At 39.8% G+C, this 9,863-nt stretch overlaps 1 non-coding gene and 2 pseudogenes across 1 annotated transcript; 2 read left to right on the top strand and 1 right to left on the bottom strand.

The window, feature by feature from the left end:
* Window positions 1–579: 579 nt before the first annotated feature.
* Window positions 580–689, top strand: LOC122242418 (U5 spliceosomal RNA; annotated as a pseudogene).
* Window positions 690–1,133: 444 nt separating this feature from the next.
* Window positions 1,134–1,297, bottom strand: LOC122242421 (U1 spliceosomal RNA). Its single transcript, XR_006222301.2, has one exon. It is a non-coding gene; the product is annotated as a U1 spliceosomal RNA (small nuclear RNA).
* A 7,528-nt stretch (window positions 1,298–8,825) lies between these two features.
* Window positions 8,826–9,053, top strand: LOC147468729 (U2 spliceosomal RNA; annotated as a pseudogene).
* The last annotated feature ends 810 nt before the right edge of the window (window positions 9,054–9,863 follow it).

Below are 9,863 nucleotides of genomic sequence, written 5' to 3'. Positions count from 1 at the left end.
TATCCATGGTATTTGAACAGGCTGACAAACTAGCGGGTCGATGGCGATCTGGAGCCTGTATTATCCCGCAAGATCTCAGGTGTTTTGTCTCTTTTATAAAAGCAAAAATCCTTCTCCTGTGGGCACGAGTTGAGTGGACCGACTCACATTACATAACAAAAACTAAGAAGAAATAACAATATGGGAAACAGCCCACAGAAAAATTAGAGGGAGGAGTGGTTTTGTCCCGAATCCGAATAAGGGTTCAACAGGCTACATGTCTGACACCACCTCACTCCTTATGGAAAAAAAATTCCTCCGCAATGTACCAACAATGCAATTGATATCTATCCATAAATCATAGATTATCAACATGCCTAATTTCAATATCAAGACAAAAAATAAAAAATTATTTACAAAACCAAAAAATTTAGATTTAATATAAAAAATTTATTAGATGACAATGAAAAATAATCAGTAAAGTAATCAACTTTTTTAGGAGACTACCTTTTGGTCCTTATATAGTTGATAAAATAAATGGAATCATTGGCTAATACACCTTGGCCTAGTGCCGCTGGTTGATAGCCAATAAATCCAACAAGCAAGAAAGTTCCTAAACGCATAAAACTTTCGCCTTTTATAAAGATTTCCTTGGAGAGGAACAATCAAATGAGTCTTACTCAATTTTTAGTAGCCCACTTCTGTGGGTCAATATTATATTCCAACTTAAAATACCAATGAATAGCACTACTCGTTCCTTACAACCATTTTTTTGAGTCATATTTGTGTTAGAAATATTATGATTTTGAATTGAAAATGCATTTATTTTGAAGATATAAATTGGATTTATTTTCGAATTCCCTTCTGAAATAGATATTAGATAGTAATATTATAAGTGCATATTTAACAGTAATTCAGGTCTGTTTTGGTGTAGATACCTATAAGTAATTTATAACTATTGCGTATGTTATTTACATTTCTAAAAAAAGTGTTATTGTAAATCACAAAATTCCAATAATCTGTTGATGTAAGATGTTTGCTGGTTAGGACACGCAGTGTATATCGTTTTCATGGAGTCACAATGATTCATTTATTACATCGAAGTCTTGTGCACCTCTGTACAGCTTTTAAAGATAACAATTGAAAATTTTGAAGGGGGGTTAGCGCGAACGCTGTCCCCACTACCAAAAATTGCACACTCGAGTTAAACCACATTTGGGTTAATCGCAGGGGTCAGCCCCACGGAGTGCAATGGTGAGCCTCGCCCTGGGAGAACCGCCTTCGTGATCACGGTTGTCTCCTGTGCCAGGTTAAGTATGCTTTCCAACGCCTGGCGACAGCCCACGCTCACACCATACTGTGAAAATCCACGCTCACTAAAACTCTTTATACAAATGGTTAAACTTAGCATTTAGATTAGTCGTTAAACATAAAATTATGATTATTTGCTTTACAATCATATTACTCAATTTTCTTTAAATACAATACGGTTACACTATAGTTTATTTATAGCAAAATTTACCTGAAGAAATAGTGTTTATCAGACAATAACTAAACATATAAAAGTAAAATTAAATCCTGGTCTAGCTTCATTTTCCTGTTTAGGCTATATCTTATCGCGGGGGCTTTATTATACATGACATATTTATTCAATATAGTTTTTAATGCTTCTATCATAAAAATCTACACTGTAGGATATTTCATGGAAAAGAAAAAAAGGTGTTTTCTTGTACATTTTTCATAATAAAATCCATTATATATATCAGTATACTTTTTTTAACTTTTGCTTATTTGGCACATGCTTAAAATTCTACAATAATTTGGAAATTATAATTAGAAATGGTGGAATTTTCAAATCTTAGAAACGACTATTAGTTATATTCACATTCAAATTCAGTTACATACAAAGAAAACGGACGTTACGTTAACGGATACTTAAGTAAATACTTTGTGACACACATGTAGATTATGAAGTATACGTGTGTGTGTGTGTGTGTGTGTGTGTGTGTGTGTGTGTGTGTGTGTGTGTGTGTGTGTGTGTGTGTGTGTGTGTGTGTGTGAGTGAGTGTGTGTATGTGTGTGAGAGAGAAATTTAATGATGGTTGTTTGTGAAGTTATGAACATCAGCCTATATATACCTTTTCTGAATATAATACGACACAAATGTAAACTGATTACGTTTAATCACTTATTTGGTACACTCATATATGACACAAACGTCATTAATACTTTTTGAATTGTTAATAATACATGGCAACCAGACGTCGTTTATGCCTTTTTCTACATATATACCTATCGGCAGCAAGTTTTCAGAACTATTTCGTTCGACCTAATTTCAACCATGCGGTAGTATCGCTTCTCGGCCACTCGTGTATGAGACTCTGTTGGCCTCACACCCTGTTTTTCCAAAACATAGCAGCAACAAGCTAAACGTCTTGTGCCACTGGAACTACCCTGTCTCAGGGCTTCTAGTCTCGCTTGACCTTGTTGTTTCTCTGTTCAATTAACGTCAAATAAAGTCGAGTAAACTCTGTTTTATACAGATCTTGAGCACTATAAGTGCTTTTCTGCACCTTCAGTGCTTTTATCTTGAAGGTGACACGAGACTACAGTAGGAGTAGTCAGCCCCCACCCCAGACCCGCAGCTCTCTTCTACCACAGGGTAGCCCTTACGGGCTGACCCCTGGGTAGGGAGGCCCAGTAGTCTGGGGCGTCCTTTGGGCGCAACTTTTCTCTCTCCCGGAATGCTCGAGGTCCCCAATCCCCTGTATTTTCTATTCTTCTGTGTGACTTTCCTGAGGCCTACGGGAGTCTCCTTCTGTGAGCTCCTGTATTCGCTTGGCGGGGTGGGCACCAACTTACCGTCCCTCGCACTAGCAGGTTCGGCGTTTGGAAGGTGGGTTCCTTAACAACAACTCCGATCCCTTAGTTGGTACTGGAGAACGCAACCAGTGCGATCCACTAAGGGGGGTGAGGGACGATTAAACTAAAAGACGTTTTTTTATTTTATCCTCTCTTAGCTATTGGGATTAGGTTGATCCAAAAGTTAAGGAAAAGGTAGTCCCTCAGGAGCAACGGGCTTTGGCCCAGGGTTCGGGTGACCTCATGTCCGACCCCAGTATGATTGACTCCCCGGGGCTACCCTTCCTCCCTCCCCCAAGGAGGAGGGGCGACTCAGACCCTTTCTAAGACCACTTTGAACAGTAATTGGGAACCCCGACCAATGAACCGACCCAGACGACACATTGATATCCCTCCAGAAGAACGCAAGGTGCCTTGAAAACATACGATGCGTGAAAGAAAATCAATCCCTGCAGAACTGTCAACCTGTCGCATTATCATCAACGAAAGGTCCCTTGATGGTTCAAAGTTGTAAAGGAGGAAGGCGGTTTTCTTGTTTTTGTCCGAAAAATTTGCGAGATGGCAGCCTCCTATTTCTGGTGTTAAAGTAATCAATTTAAAATCTCAGATTAAGGATTTGCTAAACTGACGCAATTCATGGACCTCAGCGCCGTAAAAGTAACTATTCCTGTTGGCCCCCCCCCCAAATACCTGTAAGGGAGTAATCTTTCACAGGGATTTGAGGACAATGGAAGAAAGTGAATTTCTTGATGCCATGAAAGAACCAGAGCGTAGTTAGATGTAAATTGTATGTCGAAAAAAGATGGGAATGTGCAACAAAGACCGGATTGTAGTTTCTTGACTTTTTCTTGCACGCAAAAATTGCCTAGTACAGTTAAAATCGGATATGAGATTGTTCAAGTAAGACCTTATATTCAAAAGCCAATGCGGTGTAATAGATGTCAAAAAATTTGGACACACCATTCATATAAGAATGCATGGGATAAGGACGAGTAACAAATTCACTTGCGGTAAATGTACTGGAGATTTTTTTTTTCCCCCCCCAACGATACCACTGAATGCACGGAAAAGACACTCAAGTGTGCTAACTGTGGAGGTCCCCTTCAGTCAAGGGCTCTGCTGATTGCAGTAGCCTGAAGAAGGAGACTGAGACCATTAGTGCATACAGTGAGAGAGCACGAAAGATTAGCTACCGTGAGGCCAAAAAGAAAGTGGAAGGTTTGACAAGCAAACCCAATACTTCTTACGCCTCAGCAGTAACTGTGTGTAACTGCGAGATGTTTTCCAGTGGCAATCAGTGTTAGTCAGCAGCTCGCAGGTTAAAGACAAGGAAATTTCCGATTTGAAAGAAACCAGTAAAGGACTTGATGAATCAGATTAAAGAATTGAATAAGACAATTAAAGAAAATTGGCTGAATCAACCCAGCAAAAACAGCATCTTAAGGAGGTCGGATACAAATCACAATCCGGATCGCACCTTTCTAGTCCGGGCGACCAGGCCCCCACTAGAACTTCGTCTGATGGTAGTTCTTTCAGACTCGTAAGAGCAGATCATCTAGGGGCCTCCGCGCGGGCGTCTCTCTAGTGGAGGGGAGCAGGCCATGGAGACTACTGTCCTCCAAAAATTCCCGAGAGAGGCCACTCGGAAGCGAGGAGGGAGAGGAGGAGGCGTACCTCCCTCCCAAAAAAAAGAAAATAAAAAACCACAACGGAAGGACAAATAGGCACTTACCAAACCCCATAAAAACGTAATCCACGCGTATACCCATTATACAATGGAACTGTCGAAGTCATTAGATCAAAATTAAACTCTCTTAGATTATTTAGCCTACCGTCCTATGCTCCCGATATTATCGTACTACAAGAAAGCCATTTAAACGACCAAGTCTCTGACGAGGTCGTATCGCTAAGAAAACTACCATCTTTGTAGAAAAGACCGAGAGGAAGGGGTGGAGGCGGAGTCGCCATGTACATCCACCAGAATCTCCCTTTCATTGAAGTGACGATTAATTCTACTTTGGAACCGTCGTCGCATGCAAAGTAAAATTTTCAATAACACGTATCTGACTATAGTGCTTCAGCTTACTGTCCACCTGATAAAAGGTTAATCTATGATGAGCTTTTTTGCTATTCAGGACAGTCTGCCAAACAATAAATTAATTCTAGGAGAGATTTTCAATGCTCGTCATACATCATGGGGTTCCCCACGGAGTGAATGGTAGAGGTGAGCAAGTAGTTAAGTTTTATTTTTTTATCAACGAACTCTGATGCTTGGTTCTTGCTTACTAATGATGGTAGTCCAACGCGAATAGACGATAATACCGGGTAATTTGAGCTTTATTGAACCTATCACTGGTTTCCTCACACACTAGCAGCCAAGTGCCTGTGGCATTACACCATTGACGACTCGTTGGGAAGCGATCACCTTCCTATTTGTATTCAATATTCATGCGAACACCACGATGGACTAGGCCCTTCAGCATACGTCCAAATTCTAACGTAAAAAGAGCAAGATTGGGTCGCCTTCACAAGGAGCGTCAAGCTCGAAGTTGTGTGGAGAAGAAAGAAGAACCATTGATGATAAAGTAAACAATGTTCAAAATTGTATTATAAATGCAGCAAATGACAACCATACCTAAGACTTCGACAGATAAGCGTTAAGCATAGAGTTCCATGGTGGACACCGGAGATTGCGCAGGCGCTATGTGAACGAAATAGGGCCTACAGGACTTTCTCCCATAATAATATCACAAATGAAGGAACTTTCGCAAATACAAACAAGCGAGAGCTAGGGGCTCGTTTAAACACTCAGACAAGCCAAAAGAGACTCCCTAGGACGAAGCTTTGTTCCTCTACGATAAACAGCAATACTTAAAATTTCAGAGGTTGTGGTCCACTAGTTTTAATAGAATCAATAGAAAAAAAACAATCAATACAATAAAAAAATCAGAAACATCTTACTATGAGGGAAAATAATTATGATGAACCTAGAGACAGAGGGTTGCTAACACAATCGCCAGGCAGGTTCTCTTATACAAGCAGCTCGGAAAATTACAGATTACCTGGGATTCCATGAGCCACCAAGGAAGCAGCCGAGCTGCAAAACCAACTTCACTTTGCACGAGGAGATAATTTTGATTACAAAGTAAAGGACTCTAACAATGAATGAAGCTTGTCCGAGCCCTCAGAAGCCTGTATGAGGGAAACATCCCCCAGCGACCGATTGAACATGCGATATGATAGTGGGGGATGATAAAGGCATTCTGTAATCATGATGACTATGATTAAGTTGCTAGAAGTGTACAATGATATATTGGATAAAGCCAGACTTTTCCAAATTCATGGTCCAACTTCGCCGGCACATCATGTCCGCATATGAAAGGAGGGGGAAATCCCAGATCCGCGCCATCTCTGTACCGCCCAATTGCGTTGACAAGTTGCTTAGAGCAAGGTCATGGAAAGAATTGTTAATAGTGAGGCTATTGCATTTTTTAAAATTCCAGAAATTTAACCTAGTTGACGAGCAGTGCGGCTTCCGCGAGAAAGGGGAACGCCCAAACTCTCTGATCAGCTAGTAAAATGGAAAGTCACATTCATGAGGCATTTGCCAAAAAAAGCATTTTTTGATATCAGCTATTTTTAGACATAGAAAAAGCCTACGACAATGGACTTGGCGACCATGGGCCTACTCAGATAAACTTTTATGATTTCGGATTCCGTGGAAACTTGCCTTGTTTCATCCAAAATTGTCATTTCTGACAGAACGGTTTTACTCTGTCAAAGATTTTATTTCTCCTGACTTAAACGTCACTTTCGACTCGGACATATTGGTCCAGGCGAATAACGGGTGTCCGCACAAGGAAGTGTCTTGTCTCTTCCACGATTATTTTATATGTGTAATAAATGACTTTTATTGTTGTTTACCATCTCCTCCTCTGGAATCTTAAATTACTTCACTGTACGTCGCGATGATTGGTGCATTATGGCACTGCCAGCAATAATGCAGAGTTCTCGGCAAATCATTATCCAATTGAGGCACTGGGAGGATGATTCATGAACTGGGCCTCCAGTGGGTTTTAATGTTGTTATCCATTAAAAAGAGTATATGGCCGTGGTTTTTACACATAGGAGAAAGCCCAACAGGCAGGCGTAACTCCTTAGACAACCGATCCAATACCTATTCAAAATTCAGAGCTAGATTTCTTAGGACTAACTCTTTGAATTAAGTAGATTAAATTGGAAAGACCACATTTGGGTCAGGTTAAATGAAATAAATGTCAAATGAAGCAGCTTCTTAATTTAATAAAGTGCATTTCTGGACACAAAATGGGGAGCTGATGAGAAGAAAAGTCTTATACTGATGGTTATATAAATCCCTGATTAGGTCTAAAGTAGATTATGGGTTCAAGTCGTGTATGGCTCGGGCAACGAGCTCAACTCTGAAAGTTTGAATGTTAGGTACAGAAGTGCGTGTTTACGAGTCTGTCTTGGAGCCCTTATGTGCACTCGCACTCGCGAGCGCTAGGAGGTAGAGTCGGGAGTTACCGTCCCCTCCGTCTTAGACGCGGCCAGCTTGGCGCTGACCTTATTATGCCCGCAAAAAAAAAAAAGGTTAAAAAAGCCAGGCAGCCTTCCCGCACAATCCCAACAGGGATGTTTTGCGCCGGTGCAGGTAGTGGCGCCACAGTATCGCGGCGGGTTAAGCGCGCTGGGCAATAGACATCCATGGACCTGACTCACAGGAGTAAAGTCGGTATAGATCTCTCGTAACCCAATCGATACCCTGGTTATTCAAATCAATATAGCACCGTGGGAAACACCCCAATTTTTCTTAGCTGTTGTAGAGCTTGGGCTTACCGATCAGCCTAAAGCCACGGTGTCGGAGGTGGAGGTTATCGCCACTGAGGTTCAGGAGAAGATTCCTAATTTAAACATCTTTTCCTTTTTTCATTAGATACCACCGACGGGTCCAAGACAGACGATTGTGTGTGGGGAAGCGGTGTTGTATGGTCGATGAATGTCAGTTGAGATTTCGGATTGCCGAATCATACATCGATCTCTTCATCTGCCGAATTATTGCAAATTGAAATAAAGCTTATTAGATTTTGCCCTCTATATCGACGACATCCACGATAGAATATATCCCAGTATTTTCAGACTCGTTTAAGTTCAATTAAAGCCATTAAAATTCACTAGAAAACCACCTATAATGAAATACAGGGTAATGAATCATTCGTAAAATGGGCATAGATGCCAATTAAATGCAATCCAAAAACTGATATGTGGTACCTTGGACACTATCGGGTATCCTATGTAATAGAGAACAGGTGACAAAACTAGCCGGAGTCGACTGGCGGAGTTCTGTAGCCTGGTATTATCCATAGGGGACATGATCTCAAGAGTGTTTTGTTCGTTCTTTTATAAAAGCAAAAATCCATCTCCTAGTGGCGACGAGTGTTGTGGGACTCGACCTCACCACTAAAATAATCAAAATTAAAAAGAAGAAATCTCAAATGTGGGAAGTCAGCCCACAGGAAAAATTATGAAGGGAGGAGGTGTTGGTGGCCCAGTCGAATTGAGGGTTCGGAAATGCAATTAGCAGCATGCGATAACACACACCTCACTCCACTACAATAGAAAAATAGACTTCCCTCTCTTACAGTGTGGCATATGTGGATAGAACAATATCCTATAGTCACACATGTCTAACAACATGCCACCAATATAGAAAACCAAAGAGAAAAAATAAAAAATTGATTTTGCAAAATTAAAAACACAAGATTTTAATTATTAAAAACTTTCACTTTCTGACAACGAAAGTTATAATTAGTATAATAGTAATCACTTTTTTCTAAAGGAGACAAACTTTTATGACCTTCTATAGAGTGATAAAATAAAATGGGAATCATTGGCTTAATAACCTTGGCTTGTGCCGCTGGTTGAATAGCCAATAAAGTCCAACAAGCAGAGGGTCAGAAGCAAGCAAAGCTTCTCGGCCTTTTGGCTAAGGATCAAAGTGTAGTATCTTGTTCTTGATCATAGCTTAATTATCTGATATCGATCCCAGTATGAGTGGATCTACCATATTAAACTGATTTTTGGGAAATGGGGCGAGGGAGGTGCTCAGGGGTGGGCTTGCTGGCAGCTATGCCTTTTGCCGGCGGATCGGCCTCGGGTATTGGCAGTACCGTCCGAGGATTGGTTCCACGTCCTTCACGGGGAGAATATCAACCAAATAATTACGAAAACGTCCGATCCGCTGGGATCTAACTCTAATCACCCAACTAGTACCAAAATTGATATTCATAATCTTCATCTATCCAAAATTCAATAATGGTTTTCTGACATAATGAATGCAACTGCATATCATTGTAGAATGCGAGGCAGAATAACCCCTTCTACTTTACTTCATTTAATACCTTAATGAATAACCTCGTATTTTTTTCCTCGAATTTATTTGAAGATTATTATTTTTCATTATGGTAAAAAACCATTCCCATTATAATGTTGCATGTAACCATGATTCTGGGGCCTTATATCGCTATCCCTGCTTTTTATCCACTTCATGTTCCTCAATCTTATAATTTTTCGGATTTCATTCAAATGCTGAAAACTATCCCTATGACACATACACGTAGTATGTATTATGTTATGTTATGGTATGGAGGTATGTATATATATTGATCTATATAGATATAGATATATATATATGATATAGTATATATATAATGTTATATACTGCGGGTATAGATACAGTACATTCATAATATAATATATATATAATATATATATAGTATTTTATATATGATTAATAGTAGTAGTATATATATATGATATATATATATATATGAGCTGTGGGTGTGTGTTTGTGTAATTTAATTAGGATATAAATCTATATAAATTTAATATGTACATATACACAGCAATCAATATTATTTAAAACTGATTTTAATGATTGTTAGTGTGAGGTGTGATTGTTGGTTGTGAATTGTCAGTGGTGGCAGTGTGAGTGAGTTCAGTTT

Source organism: Penaeus japonicus, unplaced genomic scaffold (genome assembly GCF_977035675.1).
Source record: "Penaeus japonicus unplaced genomic scaffold, GWHDUDI00000001_assembly GWHDUDI00000027, whole genome shotgun sequence".
Classification (NCBI taxonomy): Eukaryota; Metazoa; Arthropoda; class Malacostraca; order Decapoda; family Penaeidae; genus Penaeus; species Penaeus japonicus.
The sequence above is the reverse complement of the archived record's forward strand: the minus strand, read 5'-3'. Positions and strand labels throughout refer to the sequence as shown.